The following is a 19921-nucleotide window of genomic DNA, read 5'->3' on the forward strand; positions in this document are numbered from 1 at the left end:
CAAAATGGGGTTGACAATGGAGCCAAAACCAGAATTGCACCTGGAGCAGCAACCAGAATTGCAACCTGATGCAAGTGGAGCCAAAACGAAACAAAAAATGGGGCTGGAGCCAAAACCAGAATTGCACCTGGAGCAGCAACCGGAGTCAAAAATGGAGCTGATGATGGAGTTGAAACCGAATTGGAACCAGAGCTAAAAATGGAGCTGATGATGGACCCGACATCCGAATTGCAACCGGAGCTGCAAGCGGTGCAAAAAAATGGAGCCAAAATGGAGCTGAAACCAGAACTGGAACCGGAGTCAAAAATTGAGCTGATGATGGAGTCGAAACCGAATTGGAACCAGAGCTAAAAATGGAGCTGATGATGGAGCCGACATCCGAATTGCAACCGGAGCCGCGCACCGAATTGCAACCGGAGCTGCAAGCGGAGCAAAAAATGGAGCCAAAACGGAGCTGAAATCAGAACTGCAACTGGAACCACAACTGGAGCTGCAACCAGAGCCGAAATGGAGTCAAAATGGGGTTGGCAATGGAGCCAAAACCAGAATTGCACCTGGAGCAGCAACCGGAGTCAAAAATGGAGCTGATGATGGAGTCGAAACAGAATTGCAACCAGAGCTAAAAATGGAGCTGATGATGGAGCCACCATCCAAATTGCAACCGGAGCTAAAAATGCAGCTGATGATGGAGTTGACATCCGAATTGCAACCGGAGCCGCAAATGGAGCAAAAAATGGAGCCAAAACGGAGCAGAAACCAGAACTGCAACTGCAGCTGCAACTGGAGTCAAAAATTGAGCTGATGATGGAGTTGAAACTGAATTGCAACCGGAGCTAAAAATGGAGCTGATGATGGAGCCGACATCCGAATTGCAACCGGAGCCGCGCGCCGAATTGCAACTGGAGCTGCAAGAGGAGCAAAAAATGGAGCAAAAAATGGAGCCAAAACGGAGCTGAAACCAGAACTGGAACTGGAGTCAAAAATGGAGCTGATGATGGAGTCGAAACCGAATTGCAACCGGAGCTAAAAATGGAGCTGATGATGGAGCCGACATCCGAATTGCAACCGGAGCTGCAAATAGAGCAAAAAATGGAGCAAAAAAATGGAGCCAAAACGGAGCTGAAACCAGAACTGCAATGGGAGCTGCAACTGGAGTCAAAAATGGAGCTGATGATGGAGCCGACATCCGAATTGCAACCGGAGCCGCGCGCCGAATTGCAACTGGAGCTGCAAGAGGAGCAAAAAATGGAGCAAAAAATGGAGCCAAAACGGAGCAGAAACCAGAACTGCAACTGGAGATACAACTGGAGATGCAACCAGAGCCGAAATGGAGTCAAAATGGAGCTGGTGATGGAGCCAAAACCAGAATTGCAAATGGAGCTGCAATTGGAGTCAAAAATTGAGCTGATGATGGAGTCAAAACCGAATTGGAACCAGAGCTAAAAATGGAGCTGGTGATGGAGCCGACATCCGAATTGCAACCGGAGCTGCAAGAGGAGCAAAAAATGGACCCAAAACGGAGCTGAAACCAGAACTGCAACTGGAGCTGCAACTGGAGTCAAAAACTGAGCTGATGATGGAGTCGAAACCGAATTGGAACCGGAGCTAAAAATGGAGCTGATGATGGAGCCGACATCCGAATTGCAACCGCAGCCGCAAATGGAGCTGATGATGGAGCCGACATCCGAATTGCAACCGGAGCCACGAGCCAAATTGCAACCCGAGCTGCAAGAGGAGCAAAAAATGGAGCAAAAAATGGAGCCTTAATGGAGCTGAAACCAGAACTGGAACTGGAGTCAAAAATGGAGCTGATGATGGGAGTCGAAACCGAATTGCAACCGGAGCTAAAAATGGAGCTGATGATGGAGCCGACATCCGAATTGCAACTGGAGTCAAAAATGGAGCTGATGATGGAGCCGACATCCGAATTGCAACCGGAGCCGCGCGCCGAATTGCAACCGGAGCTGCAAGCGGAGCCGGGATGGAGCCGGCGATGGGATGGAGGCCGGAATGGGCTCACCGCGGTGGCCTCCAGGATGTCCCTCCAGATGGGCGTCTCGGCGTCGCGCTCGGCCGCCTCCAGGAGATTGTCCAGCACCACTTGGCCGATGAGGTCGTGCCGGGAGAAGCGGTCGAAGTCGTAGACGCTGAAGTGGAGGCGCCGCGCGGGCAGCTCGGCGAAGGGGACGCCGAAGCTGAAGGTCTCGTCGAAGACCGGGTTGAGCGTCTTGCGGTGCACCTTGGTCTGGAACTTCTTCTTGCGGTCGGGCAGCAGGTACATCTTGACGTAGGGGTCGGAGAAGCCGTTGGCGTCCTTGGCGGGCAGGTCGAGGGCGCGCAGGATGCGCACGACGAGCTGCTCCGAGCCGTACGCGTAGCGCACGGCGACGCTCAGGCGGCCGCACGGCGCCCCGGCGCGCGCCTCCGATTCGCCGGGTTGGTAGAGCTCGGGTTTGATCTGCCCGATGCTGGTGACCTGCTCCGATTTGTCCTCGTTGGTGGTTGTGGCCACCACGGGGCCGCCGTGGGCCCCGGCGTCCGGGCTGGGCGGTTGCGGGGCGGCGGGACGCGGGTTGAACCTGCGGGAGGGCAATGGGGTTGGGGACACCGGCGTGGTGGCACCCTGAGGGCACCTCCAGGGTGGTGGCACCCGTGGGACCCGTCCTGGTGTCGCTGAGGGTCTCCTGGTGTCACTGAGGGTCTCCTGAGCCTGGCGCCATCCAAACTCATCCCTGCTCCCATCCCATCCCCATCTCCAATCCCTACCCATCCCATCCCCATCTCCATCTTCAACCCATCCCATCCCCTTCCAACGTCCCATCTCCATCCCATCCCATCCCAACATCCCATCTCCATCTCATCCCAACATCCCATCTCCACCCCATCCCATCCCAACGTCCCATCTCCATCTCCATCCCCACTCCATCCCATCACCCCATCCCCAACCCATCCCAACGTCCCATCTCCATCCCGTCCCAACCCAATAACCCATCTCCATCCCATCCCAACGTCCCATCTCCATCCCATCGCATCCCAACGTCCCATCTCCACCTCCATCCCATCCCAACGTCCCATTTCCACCTCCATCCCCACTCCATCCCATCACCCCATCCCCAACCCATCCCAACATCCCATCTCCATCCCCAACCCAACCCATGCCATCCCAACATCCCATCTCCATCCCCAACTCATCCCATTGTCCCATCTCCATCTCATCTCAACATCCCATCTCCATCCCCACCCCATCCCAACGTCCCATCTCCATCCCATCCTAACCCAACAACCCATCTCCATCGCATCCCAACATCCCATCTCCATCCCATCCCATCCCAACGTCCCATCTCCATCTCCATCCCAACCCAACCCAACAACCCATCTTCATCACATCCCAACATCCCACCTCCACCCCATCCCATCCCAACATCCCATCTCCATCCCATCCCAACATCCCATCCCCAACCCATCCCAACGTCCCATCCCCACCCCATCCAGTCCCAACGTCCCATCTCCATCCCATCCCAACCCAACATCCCATCTCCATCCCCAACCCATCCTATCGTCCCATCTCCATCTCCATCCCATCCCAACATCTCATCTCCATCCCCATCCCATCCCAACATCCCATCTCCATCCCATCCCAACCCAACAACCCATCTCCATCCCATCCCAACATTCCATCTCCATCACATCCCAACGTCCCATGTCCATCCCATCCCAACGTCCCATCTCCATCTCCATCCCATCCCAGCATCCCATCTCCATCCCCAACCCAACCCATGCCATTCCAACATCCCATCTCCGTCCCCAACCCATCCCATCGTCCCATCTCCATCTCCATCCCATCCCAACATCACATCTTCATCCCATCGCATCCCAACATCCCATCACCACCCCATCCCATCCCAACATCCCATCTCCATCTCCATCCCAACCCAACCCAACATCCCATCTCCACCCCATCCCCACGTCCCCTCTCCCCGTCCCCCATCGCCCACCTGGGCCCGGGACCTCCGGCCGCGGGGACGGCCACGGGCTGTTGCGAGAGGGCGCTGGGCAGCCCCCCGGCTCCGGCCTCCTTCTCCAGCGGCAGCTCCGGCGACGTGAGGCTGGGCCTCAACGGGGCCTCCGGCCGGGCGCCCATGTCCAGGTAGGCCCGTTCGGGCGACGCGGCGCCCGCCTCGGGCAGCAGCTCCCCGAAGGGCCCCGCGGCGCCGTGGGGCGGCTCCTTGCGGGGGGCGGCCCCCGGGACCCCCTTGTCGCGCCAGGGCACCCAGCAGAGCTTCCAGGAGACGAAGAGCGAGACGCCCAGGAGGACGATGCCGCAGAAGGTGACGATCACCGAGAGGAGGCTCACGGAGATGTCTGCGGGGACACGAGGGGTTATGGGGAACCCATGGCACCTACATAGGGATATGGGTGCCCCAAGCCACTTGGGGGTCTCCAAAGGGGGTCATGGTCAACCCATGGCACCTACATAGAGATATGGGTGCCCCAAGCCACTTGGGGGTCTCCAAAGGGGGTCATGGTCAACCCATGGCACCTACATAGAGATATGGGTGCCCCAAGCCACTTGGGGTTCTCCAAAGGGGGTTTATGGTCAACCCATGGCACCTACATAGGGATATGGGTGCCCCAAAATCACTTGGGGGTCTCCAAAGGGGGTTATGGTCAACCCATGGCACCTACATAGGGATATGGGTGCCCCAAAATCACTTGGGGGTCTCCAAACGGGGTCTATGGTCAACCCATGGCACCTACATAGGGATATGGGTGCCCCAAAATCACTTGGGGGTCTCCAAAGGGGGTTATGGTCAACCCATGGCACCTACATAGGGATATGGGTGCCCCAAGCCACTTGGGGTTCTCCAAAGGGGGTTTATGGTCAAACCATGGCACCTACATAGGGATATGGGTGCCCCAAGCCACTTGAGGGTCTCCAAAGGGGGGTCTATGGTCAACCCATGGCACCTACATAGAGATATGGGTGCCCCAAGCCACTTGGGGGTCTCCAAAGGGGGTTATGGTCAACCCATGGCACCTACATAGGGATATGGGTGCCCCAAGCCACTTGGGGGTCTCCAAAGGGGGGTCTATGGTCAACCCATGGCACCTACATAGGGATATGGGTGCCCCAAGCCACTTGGGGTTCTCCAAAGGGGGGTTATGGTCAACCCATGGCACCTAAGGGGGGTTATGGTCAACCCATGGCACCTACATAGGGATATGGGTGCCCCAAACCACTTGGGGGTCTCCAAAGGGGGGTCTATGGTCAACCCATGGCACCTACATAGAGATATGGGTGCCCCAAGCCACTTGGGGGTCTCCAAAGGGGGTTATGGTCAACCCATGGCACCTACATAGGATTATGGGTGCCCCAAAATCACTTGGGGGTCTCCAAAGGGGGTCTATGGTCAACCCATGGCACCTACTTAGGGACACGGGTGCCCCGAACCACTTGGGGGTCTCCAAAGGGTGTTATGGTCAACCCATGGCACCTACATAGGGATATGGGTGTCCCAAGCCACTTGGGGGTCTCCAAAGGGAGGTTATGGTCAACCCATGGCACCTACATAGGGATATGGGTGCCCCAAAATCACTTGGGGGTCTCCAAAGAGGGTTATGGTCAACCCATGGCACCTACATAGGGATATGGGTGCCCCAAAATCACTTGGGGGTCTCCAAACGGGGTCTATGGTCAACCCATGGCACCTACATAGGGATATGGGTGCCCCAAGCCACTTGGGGGTCTCCAAACGGGGTCTATGGTCAACCCATGGCACCTACATAGGGATATGGGTGCCCTTAGTCACCCTAGATAGGGGATGTGGGTGCCCCGAACCACTTGGGGGTCTCCAAAGGAGACATGGCCACATCCCCCCATTGAGGTCCTCCAAAGTGTCACTACAACCACCCAAACAGCCCCAAACTGGGACCGATGAGCACCCGGCATCCCAGGAACCCCTTGGAGCCATTTAGGAAACATCCCTCCTCCAGGAATGTCCCCAAGGGAATGTCCCCATGAGAAGGGCCAAGCGGGAAGGTCCCCATGGGAAGGTCCCCGTGGAAAGGTCCCCGTGGGAATATCTCCATGGGAAGGAGGTCCCCACGGAATGTCCTCGCGGGAAGGTCCCCATGGAAAGGTCCCCATGAGAATGTCCCCATGGGAAGGTCCCCATGGGAAGGTCCCCGCGGGAAGGTCCTTAGGGGAATGTCCCCGTGGGAAGGTCCCTGTGGAACGGTCCCTATAGAAAGGTCCCCATGGGAAGGTCCTCATGGGAATGTCCTCATGGAAAGGTTCCCATGGGAATATATCCATGGGAAGGTCCCCACGGAAGGTCCCCATGGAAAGGTCTGTGTGGGAAGGTCCCCATGGGAAGGTCTCTATGAGAAGTTCCCCATGGAATGTCCCCATGGAAAGGTGTCCAGGGGAAGGTCCCCATGGGAATGTCCTCATGGAAGGTCCCCACGGGAAGGTCCCCATGGAAAGGTCTCTATGGAAATGTCCCCGTGGGAATGTCCCCATGGGAAGGTCCCCACGGAATGTCCCCATGGGAAGGTCCCCTTGGGAATGTCCCTCTGGGAATGTCCCCATGGAAAGGTCTCCATGGGAATGTCCCCGTGGGAGGGTCCCCATGGAAAGGTCCCCGTGGGAGGGTCCTCATGGGAATGTCCCCATGGAAAGGCCCCTCTGGAACGGTCCCCATGGCAAGGTCCCTGTAGAAAGGTCCCCATGGAAAGCTCCCCATGGGAAAGTCCCCGTGGAACGTCCCCGCGGGAAGGTCCCCAGGGGAATGTCCCCATGGAAAGCTCCCCATGGGAAGGTCCCCTTGGGAATGTCCCTCTGGGAATGTCCCCATGGAAAGGTTTCCATGGGAATGTCCCCGTGGGAGGGTCCCCATGGGAATGTCCCCATGGAAAGGCCCCTCTGGAACGGTCCCCATGGCAAGGTCCCTGTGGAAATGCCCCCATGGGAAGGTCCCCATGGAAAGCTCTCCATGGGAAGGTCCCCGTGGAACGTCCCCGCGGGAAAGTCCCCAGGGGAATGTCCCCATGGAAAGGCCCCTGTAGAAAGGTCTCTATGGAAATGTCCCCCATGGCAATGTTCTCATGGAAAGGTCCCCATGGGAAGGTCCCCATGGGAATGTCTCCACGGAACGTCCCTGCAGGAAGGTCCCCACGGGAAAGGTCCGCATGGAAAGGTCCCCGTAGAAAGGTCTCTATGGAAATGTCCCCGTGGGAATGTCCCCATGGGAAGGTCCCCATGGGAATATCTCCATGGGAAGGTCCCCATGGGAACGTCCCCATGGAAAGCTCCCCATGGGAATGTCCCTGCGGGAAGGTCCCCACGGAATGTCCCCATGGGAAGCTCCCCATGGAAAAGGTCCCTGCAGGAAGGTCCTCATGGGAATGTCCCCATGGGAATGTCCCTATGGGAATGTCCCTATGGAACGTCCCCGCGGGAAGCTCCTCACCGGCGTCGGAGGGCCGGGGGTGGCCGCGGTTGCGGAGCAGGTCGGTGAACTCGAGACACTTCTCGTGCTGCTCCAGGGCGCGCGGGGAGAAGCAGAGCTCCTGCACCAGCGTCAGGGCGCTGCGACACACGTCCTCCTCGTAGTCCCCCGACATGGCGCCGCGGCCGCCTGCGGCACCGGGGACGTCAGCGGGCGGCACCGGGAGCGCGGGGACGGGCGTGCAAGGGCGGGCGTGCAAGGGGTTGTGTGCATGGGGTGCATGGGGCGCAGGGACGGGCGTGCAAGGACAGGTGTGCATGGGGTTGTGTCCATGGTGTGCACAGGGTGCAAGGACGGGCGTGCAAGGACAGGTGTGCAAGGGCGGGCGTGCAAGGGGATGTGTGCATGGGGTTCATGGGGCGCAGGGACGGGCGTGCAAGGACAGGTGTGCATGGGGTTGTGTCCATGGTGTGCACAGGGTGCAAGGATGGGCGTGCAAGGACAGGTGTGCAAGGACGGGCGTGCAAGGGGTTGTGTGCATGGGGTGCAAGGACAGGTGTGCACGGGATTGTGTCCATGGTGTGCACAGGGTGCAAGGACGGGCGTGCAAGGACAGGTGTGCAAGGGCGGGCGTGCAAGGGGTTGTGTGCATGGGGTTCATGGGGCGCAGGGACGGGCGTGCAAGGACAGGTGTGCACGGGGTTGTGTCCATGGTGTGCACAGGGTGCAAGGATGGGCGTGCAAGGACAGGTGTGCAAGGACGGGTGTGCAAGGGGATGTGTGCAAGGGGGTGGTGTGCACAGGGTGCAAGGACAGGCGTGCAAGGAGAGGCATGCAAGGACAGGTGTGCAAGGATGGGCACGCATGGGGCGCAGGGATGGGTGTGCAAGGACAGGTGTGCACAGGGTTGTGTGCATGGGGTGCAAGGACAGGCGTGCAAGGGGATGTGTGCATGGGGTGCAAGGATGGGTGTGCATGGGGTTGTGTGCATGGGGTGCAAGGGGATGTGTGCAAGGGGTGCACGGGGTGCAAGGACGGGTGTGCACGGGGTTGTGTGCATGGGGTGCAAGGACAGGTGTGCACGGGATTGTGTCCATGGTGTGCACAGGGCGCAAGGATGGGCGTGCAAGGACAGGTGTGCAAGGGCGGGCATGCAAGGGGTTGTGTGCATGGGGTGCAAGGACAGGCGTGCAAGGACAGGTGTGCACGGGGTTGTGTGCATGGGGTGCATGGGGCGCAGGGACGGGCGTGCAAGGACAGGTGTGCACGGGGTTGTGTCCATGGTGTGCATAGGGTGCAAGCACGGGCGTGCAAGGACAGGTGTGCAAGGACGGGCGTGCAAGGGGTTGTGTGCATGGGGTGCAAGGATGGGCATGCAAGGACAGGTGTGCACGGGGTTGTGTCCATGGTGTGCACAGGGCGCAAGGACGGGCGTGCAAGGACAGGTGTGCAAGGGCGGGCGTGCAAGGGGTTGTGTGCATGGGGTGCATGGGGCGCAGGGATGGGCGTGCAAGGACAGGTGTGCACGGGGTTGTGTCCATGGTGTGCACAGGGCGCAAGGATGGGCGTGCAAGGACAGGTGTGCAAGGGTGGGCGTGCAAGGGGTTGTGTGCATGGACGGGCGTGCAAGGACAGGTGTGCACGGGGTTGTGTGCATGGGGTGCATGGGGCGCAGGGACGGGCGTGCAAGGACAGGTGTGCACGGGGTTGTGTCCATGGTGTGCACAGGGCGCAAGGATGGGCGTGCAAGGACAGGTGTGCAAGGGTGGGCATGCAAGGGGTTGTGTGCATGGACGGGCGTGCAAGGACAGGTGTGCACGGGATTGTGTCCATGGTGTGCACAGGGTGCAAGGACGGGCATGCAAGGACAGGTGTGCAAGGGCGGGCGTGCAAGGGGTTGTGTGCATGGGGTGCATGGGGCGCAGGGACGGGCGTGCAAGGACAGGTGTGCACGGGGTTGTGTCCATGGTGTGCACAGGGCGCAAGGACGGGCGTGCAAGGGCGGGCGTGCACGGGGTTGTGTGCATGGGGTGCAAGGATGGGCGTGCAAGGACAGGTGTGCACGGGGTTGTGTCCATGGTGTGCACAGGGCGCAAGGATGGGCGTGCAAGGACGGGCGTGCAAGGGGATGTGTGCATGGGGTTCATGGGGCGCAGGGACGGGCGTGCAAGGACAGGTGTGCACGGGGTTGTGTCCATGGTGTGCACAGGGTGCAAGGACGGGCGTGCAAGGGCGGGCGTGCACGGGGTTGTGTGCATGGGGTGCAAGGATGGGCGTGCAAGGACAGGTGTGCACGGGGTTGTGTCCATGGTGTGCACAGGGTGCAAGGACGGGCATGCAAGGACAGGTGTGCAAGGGTGGGCGTGCACGGGGTTGTGTGCATGGGGTGCAAGGATGGGCGTGCAAGGACAGGTGTGCACGGGGTTGTGTGCATGGGGTTCATGGGGCGCAGGGACGGGCGTGCAAGGACAGGTGTGCAAGGGCGGGCGTGCAAGGGGTTGTGTGCATGGGGTGCATGGAGGGGCGTGCAAGGACAGGTGTGCACGGGGTTGTGTCCATGGTGTGCACAGGGTGCAAGGATGGGCGTGCACGGACAGGTGTGCAAGGACGGGCGTGCAAGGGGTTGTGTGCATGGGGTTCATGGGGCGCAGGGACGGGCGTGCAAGGACAGGTGTGCACGGGGTTGTGTCCATGGTGTGCACAGGGCGCAAGGATGGGCGTGCAAGGACAGGTGTGCAAGGGCGGGCGTGCAAGGGGTTGTGTGCATGGGGTGCATGGGGCGCAGGGACGGGCGTGCAAGGACAGGTGTGCATGGGGTTGTGTCCATGGTGTGCACAGGGCGCAAGGATGGGCGTGCAAGGACAGGTGTGCAAGGGCGGGCGTGCAAGGGGTTGGGTGCATGGGGCGCAGGGACGGGCGTGCAAGGACAGGTGTGCACGGGGTTGTGTCCATGGTGTGCACAGGGTGCAAGGACGGGCGTGCAAGGGCGGGCGTGCAAGGGGTTGGGTGCATGGGGCGCAGGGACGGGCGTGCAAGGACAGGTGTGCACGGGGTTGTGTCCATGGTGTGCACAGGGTGCAAGCACGGGCGTGCAAGGACAGGTGTGCAAGGATGGGCGTGCAAGGGGTTGTGTTCATGGGGTGCAAGGACGGGCGTGCAAGGACAGGTGTGCACGGGGTTGTGTCCATGGTGTGCACAGGGCGCAAGGATGGGCGTGCAAGGACAGGTGTGCAAGGACGGGCGTGCAAGGACGGGCGTGCACGGGGTTATGTGCATGGGGTGCAAGGATGGGCGTGCACGGGGACGGGCGTGCAAGGACAGGTGTGCAAGGATGGGCATGCATGGGGCGCAGGGACGGGTGTGCAAGGACAGGTGTGCACAGGGTTGTGTGCATGGGGTGCAAGGACAGGCGTGCAAGGGGATGTGTGCATGGGGTGCAAGGATGGGCGTGCATGGGGTTGTGTGCATGGGGTGCAAGGGGATGTGTGCAAGGGGTGCACGGGGTGCAAGGACGGGTGTGCACGGGGTTGTGTGCATGGGGTGCAAGGACGGGCGTGCAAGGACAGGCGTGCAAGGGGATGTGTGCATGGGGTGCAAGGATGGGCGTGCATGGGGTTGTGTGCATGGGGTGCAAGGGCGGGCGTGCAAGCGGATGTGTGCAAGGGGTGCACGGACGGGTGTGCACGGGGTTGTGTGCATGGGGTGCAAGGACGGGTGTGCAAGGACAGGTGTGCACGGGGTTGTGTGCATGGGGTGCACGGGGCGCAGGGACGGGCGTGCACAGGGACGGGCATGCAAGGAGAGGTGTGCAAGGGGATGTGTGCATGGGGTGCAAGGACGGGCGTGCGCGGGGATGGGCGTGCAAGGACAGGTGTGCAAGGACAGGTGTGCATGGGGTGCAAGGGGGTGGTGTGCATGGGGTGCAAGGATGGGTGTGCACGGGGCGCAGGGATGGGCGTGCAAGGGGATGTGTGCATGGGGTGCAAGGACAGGCGTGCATGGGGCTGTGTGCTCGGGATTGTGTGCATGGGGTGCAAGGACGGGTGTGCACGGGGTTGTGTGCATGGGGTGCAAGGACGGGTGTGCAAGGACAGGTGTGCACGGGGTTGTGTGCATGGGGTGCACAGGGCGCAAGGACGGGCGTGCACGGGGCGCAGGGACGGGCATGCAAGGAGAGGTGTGCAAGGGGATGGGTGCATGGGGTGCATGGGGTGCAAGGACGGGCGTGCACGGGGGATGGGCGTGCAAGGACAGGTGTGCAGGGGTGGTGTGCATGGGGTGCAAGGGGGTGGTGTGCATGGGGTGCATGGGGTGCAAGGATGGGTGTGCACGGGGCGCAGGGATGGGCGTGCAAGGGGATGTGTGCATGGGGTGCAAGGACGGGCGTGCATGGGGTTGTGTGCATGGGGTGCAAGGATGGGCGTGCACGGGATGCAGGGACGGGCGTGCAAGGGGATGTGTGCAAGGGGATGCATGCATGGGGTGCAAGGGGCACAAGGACGGAGTGCAAGGACGGGCATGCAAGGGGATGTGTGCATGGGGTGCAGGGACGGGCGTGCACGGGGCTGTGTTCATGGGGTGCATGGGGTGCAAGTACAGGCGTGCACAGGGTGCAAGGATGGGCGTGCACGGGGTTGTGTTCATGGTGTGCACGGGGTGCAAGGACAGGCATGCACGGGATGCAAGGACAGGCGTGCAAGGGGCTGTATGCACGGGGTGCAAGGATGGGCATGCATGGGCTGCAAGTACAGGTGTGCAGGGGGTTGTGATTGTGTGTAAGGACAGGCGTGCACGGGGTTGTGGTCATGGTGTGCACGGGGCACAAGTACAGGCGTGCATGGCACGGTGTGCACGATGGTGCCCCGGTTCTAATCACAACCGCGCGCACGACTGTACCCCGGTTTGCACACACTCGCCACCACCTTGCACAACTGCTGCCACAACACTGGTGCAATCCCCCCGTGCACACTTGTGCAAGGCCATGCACCCTTGCGGGAGCCCCTTGTGCAAAGCCAGGCACCCCCGTGCAAGATCCTAGTGCAACGGCCCTGCATCCTTGTGCAAGGCCCTGCACGCTCATGGGAACCCCTCGTGCAACCCCGCCGTCGTGCAAGGTCCTTGTGCAATGCCACACGCTCGTGCAATGTCACACACCCTCGTGCCAGGCCCCATGCACTTGTGCAAGGCCCCTGTGCGAGGTCCCTGTGCAAGGCCCCCGTGCAAGGTCCCTATATGAGGTCCTTGTGCAAGGTCCTGGTGCAAAGTCCCTGTGCAAGGTCCCCGTGCAAGGTCACTATGTGAGGTCCTTGTGCAAGGTCCCCATGCAAGGCCCCTATGTGAGGACCCTGTGTGAGGTCCTCGTGCAAGGACCCCGTGCAAAGTGCCCGTGCAAGGTCCTCGTGCAAGGACCCTATGTGAGGTCCTTGTGCAAGGTTCCCGTGCAAGGTCCTCACGGAAAGACCCCGTGCGATGTCCCTATGTAAGGCTCCCGTGCAAGGCCCCCATGCAAGGTCCTCGTGCAAGGTCCCCGTGCGGTGTCCCTATGTAAGGTCCTCGTGCAAGGCCCCCGTGCGATGTCCCTAGGTAAGGTCCTTGTGCAAGGACCCTATGTGAGGTCCCCGTGCAAGGTCCTCGTGCAAGGACCCTATGTGAGGTCCCCGTGCAAGGTCCCTATGTGAGGCCCCGTGCAAGGACCCCCATGCACAGCCCCCGTGCAAGTCCCCTGTGTGACGTCCCCCATGCAAGGACCCTATGTGAGGTCCCTATGTAACGCCCCCGTGCAAGATCCCCGTGTAAGGTCCCCGTGCAAGGCCCCTATGTGAGGTCCTCGTGCAAGGTCCTTGTGCAAGGCCCCTACGTAAGGCCCCCATGCAAGGACCCTATGTGAGGTCCCCGTGCAAGGTCCTCGTGCAAGGTCCCTATGTGAGGTCCTCGTGCGATGTCCCTGTGCAAGGTCCCTATGCGATGCCCCCGTGCAAAGTCCCTGTGCAAGGTCCCCCCGTACAAAGTCGCTATGTGAGGTCCTCGTGCAAGGTCCTCGTGCAAGGCCCTCCCGTGCAAGGTCCCTATGTAAGGTCCCCGTGCAAGGACCCTATGCGAGGTCCTCGTGCGATGTCCCCATGCAAGGTCCTCGTGCAAAGTCCCCGTGCAAGGCCCCCCCGTGCAAGGCCGCTATGTGAGGTCCCCGTGCAAAGTCCCTATGCAAGGTCCCCGTGCAAGGACCCTATGCGAGGTCCTTGTGCGATGTCCCCGTGCAAGGTCCCCCCATGCAAGGACCCTATATGAGGTCCCCGTGCATGGCCCCCGTGCACGGCCCCTGTGCAAGGTCCCCGTGCAAGGTCCCCGTGCAAGGTCCCCCTGTGCAAGGACCCTCTATGAGCTTCCCATGCACAGCCTCCATGCAAGGTCCCCGTGCAAGGTCCCCCCGTGCAAAGTCGCTATGTGAGGTCCTCGTGCAAGGTCCTTGTGCAAGGTCCCCCCGTGCAAGGTCCCCGTGCAAGGTCCCCATGTGAGGTCCTTGTGCGATGTCCCCGTGCAAGGTCCCCTATATGAGCTTCCCGTGCACAGCCTCCATGCAAGGTCCCCGTGCAAGGTCCCCCCGTGCAAGGTCCCCGTGCAAGCCCCCCCCCCCCCTTTGCACACCCACCTACCGGCTCCGTGGCGGCTGCCGGGGCTCAGCGGTGCCCGGGGGGGGGCGGCGCGGGGGCCACACGGGGGGGGTCCATGCGGCAGCGGGGGGGGGGGGGGGGGGCGCCGGCCCTGGGAGGGGGGGGGAACCCCGGACGCCTGGGTCCCCCCTCCATCCCATCCCCCCCAAAACTGCCCCCCAGACCCCAAAACTGCCCCCCAAAACCGCCCCTTTCACCCCCAAATTGTCTCCAGGACCCCCAAGATCCACCCCCCTGCCCCAAGCTGCTCCTGGGGACCCCAAGTGGCCTCAAATTGCCCCAAATCTGCCCCTGGGACCCCGACCTACCCTTAACACCCCCAAATCTGCCCCCACCCCCCCCCCAGCTGGCCCCGGGACCCTCAAATTGCCTCCAGGACCCCCCAAACTGCCCCCAGGACCCCCCAAACTGCCCCCAGGCCCCCTCGGATGGCCCCAGGCCCCCCAAATCTGCCCCCAGGACCCCTCGAACTGCCCCCAATCACCCGGACCTGCTTCCAGGGCCCCCAAAATGCCCCAAATTCCCCCCAAAAAGAAGAACAGCACCAGGGATGATGCAGCCCCCAACCCGCACCCCCCCAACCTGCACCCCTCAAAGAGACCCCCCAAAACTGCCCCCCCAAACCTGCCCCTCTCAAACAGACCCCCCAAAATTGCCCCCTCAAAACTGCCCCCCCAAACCTGCCCCTCTCAAACAGACCCCCCCAAAACTGCCCCCTCAAAACTGCCCCCCCGTGTCCCCCCCCTTGTCACTCTCCCAAACTGCCCCCCAAGGACCTGCCCCCCCCTCCACCTGCCCCCCAAGTGCCCCCCGGTTCCCCCGCCGGGGCCGCGCTCACCTGCCGCGCCGAGCCGGGCCGAACCGGGCCGAGCGCCGCCGAACCGGGCCGAACCTTCCCGGGTGCTGCCGAACCGGGCCGAACCTTCCCGAGACGGACCGAACCGGGCCGAACCTTCCCGAGACGGACCGAACCGGGACGAACCTTCCCGAGAGGGGACGAACCGGGACGAACCTTCCCGAGCGGCGCCGAACCGGGACGAACCTTCCCGAGCGGAGCCGAGTGGCACGGAACGGGCCGAAAGGGGCACGAAGCTTCCCGAGCGCTGCCGAACCGGGCCGAATCTTACCCGAGCGGAGCCGAGTGGTACCGAACCGGGCCGAGAGGGGCACGAGCCGAGCCGAACCCTCCCGAGCGGCGGCGCGGCGAACCGGGACTAGCGGAACGGAGAGCTGAGCCGAACCGGAGCCGAGCGGCCCCGAGAAGAGCCGAAGCTTCCCGAGCGGCTCCGAACCGGAGCCGAACCCGCCCGAGCGCCGCCGCCAGGTCCCGGCAGGTGCCGGCGCCGCCGCCGAGCGCCGCCAGGGGGCGCCAAAGGGCGGAGCTAGGGGGCGGGGTCTCCGTGGGGTGGGCGGGGCTAGAGGGTCCCCTATGGGGTATGGAGGGATCCTCTATGGGGCAGAGAGATCCATATAGGGGGTAAAGGGTGGGTCCTATGGGGCAGGGGGACCCTGTGGGCTCTCTATGGGGCACAAATGGATCCCTTATGGCATGGGGGACATAATGGGGGGGTCCTATGGTGAGGGGGTCCCCTATAGGGTGGGGGGAACCCCTGGTGGGGATATAGGAGGCTCCCCCCTTATGGCTTGGGGGGCAATAGGCTGTGTGGGGGGTCCCCTATGGAGCAGAGAGATCCATATAGGGGGTAAAGGGTGGGTCCTATGGGGCAGGGGGACCCTGTGGCCTCTCTATGGGGCACAAGTGGATCCCTTATGGCATGGGGGACATAATGGGGGGGTCCCCTATAGGTGGGGGAAACCCCTGGTGGGGATATAGGAGGCTCCCCCCTTATGGCTTGGGAGCAATAGGCTGTGTGGGGGTGTCCCCTATAGAGTGGGCATCCCCTATGGGGCAGAGAGATCCATATAGGGGGTAAAGGGTGGGTCCTATGGGGCAGGGGGGACCCTGTGGGCTCTCTATGGGGCCACAAATGGATCCCTTATGGCATGGGGGACATAATGGGGGGGTCCTATGGTGAGGGGGTCCCCTATAGGGTGGGGGGAACCCCTGGTGGGGATATAGGAGGCTCCCCCCTTATGGCTTGGGGGGCAATAGGCTGTGTGGGGGGTCCCCTATGGAGCAGAGAGATCCATATAGGGGTAAAGGGTGGGTCCTATGGGGCAGGGGGACCCTGTGGCCTCTCTCACAAGTGGATCCCTTATGGCATGGGGGACATAATGGGGGGGTCCCCTATAGGGTGGGGGAAACCCCTGGTGGGGATATAGGAGGCTCCCCCCTTATGGCTTGGGGAGCAATAGGCTGTGTGGGGGTGTCCCCTATAGAGTGGGCATCCCCTATGGGGCAGAGAGATCCATATAGGGGGTAAAGGGTGGGTCCTATGGGGCAGGGGGACCCTGTGGGCCCTCTATGGGGCACAAGTGGATCCCTTATGGCATGGGGGACATAATGAGGGGGGTCCTATGGTGCGGGGGTCCCCTATAGGGTGGGGGGAACCCCTGGTGGGGAGATATAGGGGGTTCCCTCATGGCTTGGGGGGCAATAGGGTGTGTATGGGGTCCCCTATAGGGTGGGGGGTCCCCTATAGCATAGGGGTTGCCTATAGGGTGAGCAGGGACTCCTATTGGGTTCCCCCGCCCCTTTATATAGGAGCTGTGGGGGGCGTGTCCTGGACGTCGGGCTCTCTGCGGGGGCGGGGCTTCAGCAGCGGGCGGGGCTACGGCCTGGGGTGGAGCCAAGGGGGGCGTGGCCGCAGCCGGAGGCGGGGCCACGTGGGAGGGGAGTGGGGGAAGGAGGCGGGATCGAGCGCCTAGCCGGGGGGCGGGGCCAAAGAAGTGGGCGGGGCCAAAACAATAGGGGCGTGGTTGGCACGCCCGGGGCGGGGCCACGTGGCGGGGGCGCTAGGTGGGGGCGTGGCCGAGCGGCCGGTCGCGTGGAGGGGGCGTGGCCAATGCAAGGGGGCGGGGCTTCTCGGCGCGTCACGGCGGGGCGGGGCTCCCCCCCCCCCCAGCCCTCCACGTGCACAAGCGGCCGCGCACGCTCGTGTGCAAGAGCCCGGGTGCGTCGTTGCACGGCCCCTTTGCACCCCCTCGTGCCCTTGCACGGCCCTTTGCACCCTCCTCACACCCTTGCACGGCCCCTTTGCACTCCCTCGTGCCCTTGCACGGGCCTTTGCACCTCCTCACACCCTTGCACGGCCTCTTTGCACCCCCTTGTGCCTTGCACGGCCCTTTGCACCCCCTCGTGCCCTTGCACGGCCCTTTGTACCCTCCTCACACCCTTGCACGGCCCTTTGCACCCCCTCGTGCCCTTGCACGGCCCTTTGCACCCTCCTCACACCCTTGCACGGCCCCTTTGCACTCCCTCGTGCCCTTGCACGGGCCTTTGCACCCTCTTGTGCCCTTGCACGGCCCTTTGCACCCCCTCGTGCCCTTGCACGGCCTCTTTGCACCCCCTCACACCCTCCTCAAACCCTTGCACGGCCCTTTGCACCCCCCTTCTGCCCTTGCACGGCCCTTTGCACCCGCTCGCGCCCTTGCACGCCCCTTTGCACCCCCTCACACCTTGCACGGCCCTTTGCACCCCCTCGTGCCCTTGCACGCCCCTTTGCACCCTTGCACGCCCCTTTGCACGCTCTTGTGCCTTGCACGGCCCTTTGCACCCTCCTCACACCTTGCACGGCCTCTTTGCACCCCCTTATGCCCTTGCACAGCCCTTTGCACCCTCCTCACACCCCTGCACGGCCCTTTGCACCCTCTTGTGCCCTTGCACGACCCTTGCACGGCCCTTTGCACCCCCTCGTGCCCTTGCACAGCCCTTTGCACCTCCTCGCACCCTTGCACGGCCCTTTGCACCCCCTCGTGCCCTTGCACAGCCCTTTGCACCTCCTCACACCCTTGCACAGCCCCTTTGCACCCCCTCGTGCCCTTGCACGCCCCTTTGCACCCTTGCACGCCCCTTTGCACCCTCCTCACACCCTTGCACGGCCCTTTTGCACTCCCTCGTGCCCTTGCACGGCCCTTTGCACCCTCCTCACACCCCTGCACGGCCCTTTGCACCCCCTTGTGCCCTTGCACGACCCTTTGCACCCCCTCACACCCTTGCACGGCCCTTTGCACCCTCCTCACACCCTTGCACGGCCCCTTTGCACTCCCTCGTGCCCTTGCACGGGCCTTTGCACCCTCTTGTGCCCTTGCACGTCCCTTTGCACCCCCTCGTGCCCTTGCACGGCCTCTTTGCACCCCCTCACACCCTTGCACGCCCCTTTGCACCCCCTCACACCCTTGCACGGCTCTTTGCACCCCCTTGTGCCCTTTGCACCCCCTCATGCCCTTGCACACCCCTTTGCACCTCCTTATGCCCTTGCACAACCCTTTGCACCCTTGCACGGCCTTTTGCACCCCCTCGTGCCCTTGCACGGCCCTTTGCACCCTCCTCACAACCTTGCACGGTCCTTAGCACCCCCTCACGCCTTGCACAGCCCTTTGTACCCTCTTGTGCCCTTGCACGGCCCCTTTGCACCCTTGCACGGCCCTTTGCACCCCCCTCACACCTTGCACGGCCCTTTGCACCCCCTCGTGCCCTTGCACGGCCCTTTGCACCCTCCTCACACTCTTGCACGCCCCCTTGCACCCCCTCTTGCCCTTGCACGGCCCTTTGCACCCTCCTCACACCCCTGCACGGCCCTTTGCACCCTCTTGTGCCCTTGCATGACCCTTTGCACCCTTGCACGGCCCTTTGCACCCCCTCGTGCCCTTGCACGGCCCTTTGCACCCCCTTATGCCCTTGCACGCCCCTTTGCACCCTCCTCACACCCTTGCACGGCCCTTTGCACCCTCTTGTGCCCTTGCATGACCCTTTGCACCCTTGCACGCCCCTTTGCATCCCCTCGTGCCCTTGCACGGCCCTTTGCACCCTCCTCACACCCTTGCACGGCCCCTTTGCACCCTCCTCACACCCTTGCACAGCCCCTTTGCACTCCCTCGTGCCCTTGCACGTCCCTTTGCACCCCCTTGTGCCCTTGCATGGCCTCTTTGCACCCCCTCACACCCTCCTCACACCCTTGCACGGCCCTTTGCATCCCCCTTCTGCCCTTGCACGGCCCTTTGCACCCTCCTCACACTCTTGCACGCCCCCTTGCACTCCCTCGTGCCCTTGCACGCCCCTTTGCACCCTTGCACGCCCCTTTGCACCCCCTCGTGCCCTTGCACGGCCATTTGTACCCTCCTCACACCCTTGCACGCCCCTTTGCACCCCCTCGTGCCCCTGCACGGCCCTTTGCATCCCCCTTCTGCCCTTGCACGGCCCTTTGCACCCTCCTCACACCCCTGCACGGCCCTTTGCACTCCCTCGTGCCCTTGCACGGCCCTTTGCACCCTCCTCACACCTTCACAGCCCTTTGCACCCCCTTATGCCCTTGCACGACCCTTTGCACCCTTGCACGCCCCTTTGCACCCCCTCGTGCCCTTGCACGGCCCTTTGCACCCTCCTCACACCTTGCACAGCCCTTTGCACCCCCTTATGCCCTTGCACGGGCCTTTGCACCCTTGCACGCCCCTTTGCACCCCCTCGTGCCCTTGCACGGCCCTTTGCACCCTCCTCACACCCTTGCACGGCCCCTTTGCACTCCCTCGTGCCCTTGCACGGGCCTTTGCACCCTCTTGTGCCCTTGCACGGCCCTTTGCACCCCCTCGTGCCCTTGCACGGCCCTTTGCACCCTCCTCACACTCTTGCACGCCCCCTTGCACCCCCTCGTGCCCTTGCACGGCCCTTTGCACCCTCCTCAC

General features: G+C 62.4%; 1 pseudogene; it reads right to left on the reverse strand.

The window, feature by feature from the left end:
• Positions 1-2020: 2020 nt before the first annotated feature.
• On the reverse strand, positions 2021-7638 carry LOC148590908 (synaptotagmin-C pseudogene; annotated as a pseudogene).
• Between the last annotated feature and the right edge of the window lie 12283 nt (positions 7639-19921).

This window comes from Tinamus guttatus, unplaced genomic scaffold (genome assembly GCF_059628265.1).
Source record: "Tinamus guttatus ecotype Peru unplaced genomic scaffold, ASM5962826v1 Tinamus_guttatus_pri_ptg001008l, whole genome shotgun sequence".
NCBI classification, from domain to species: domain Eukaryota; kingdom Metazoa; phylum Chordata; class Aves; order Tinamiformes; family Tinamidae; genus Tinamus; species Tinamus guttatus.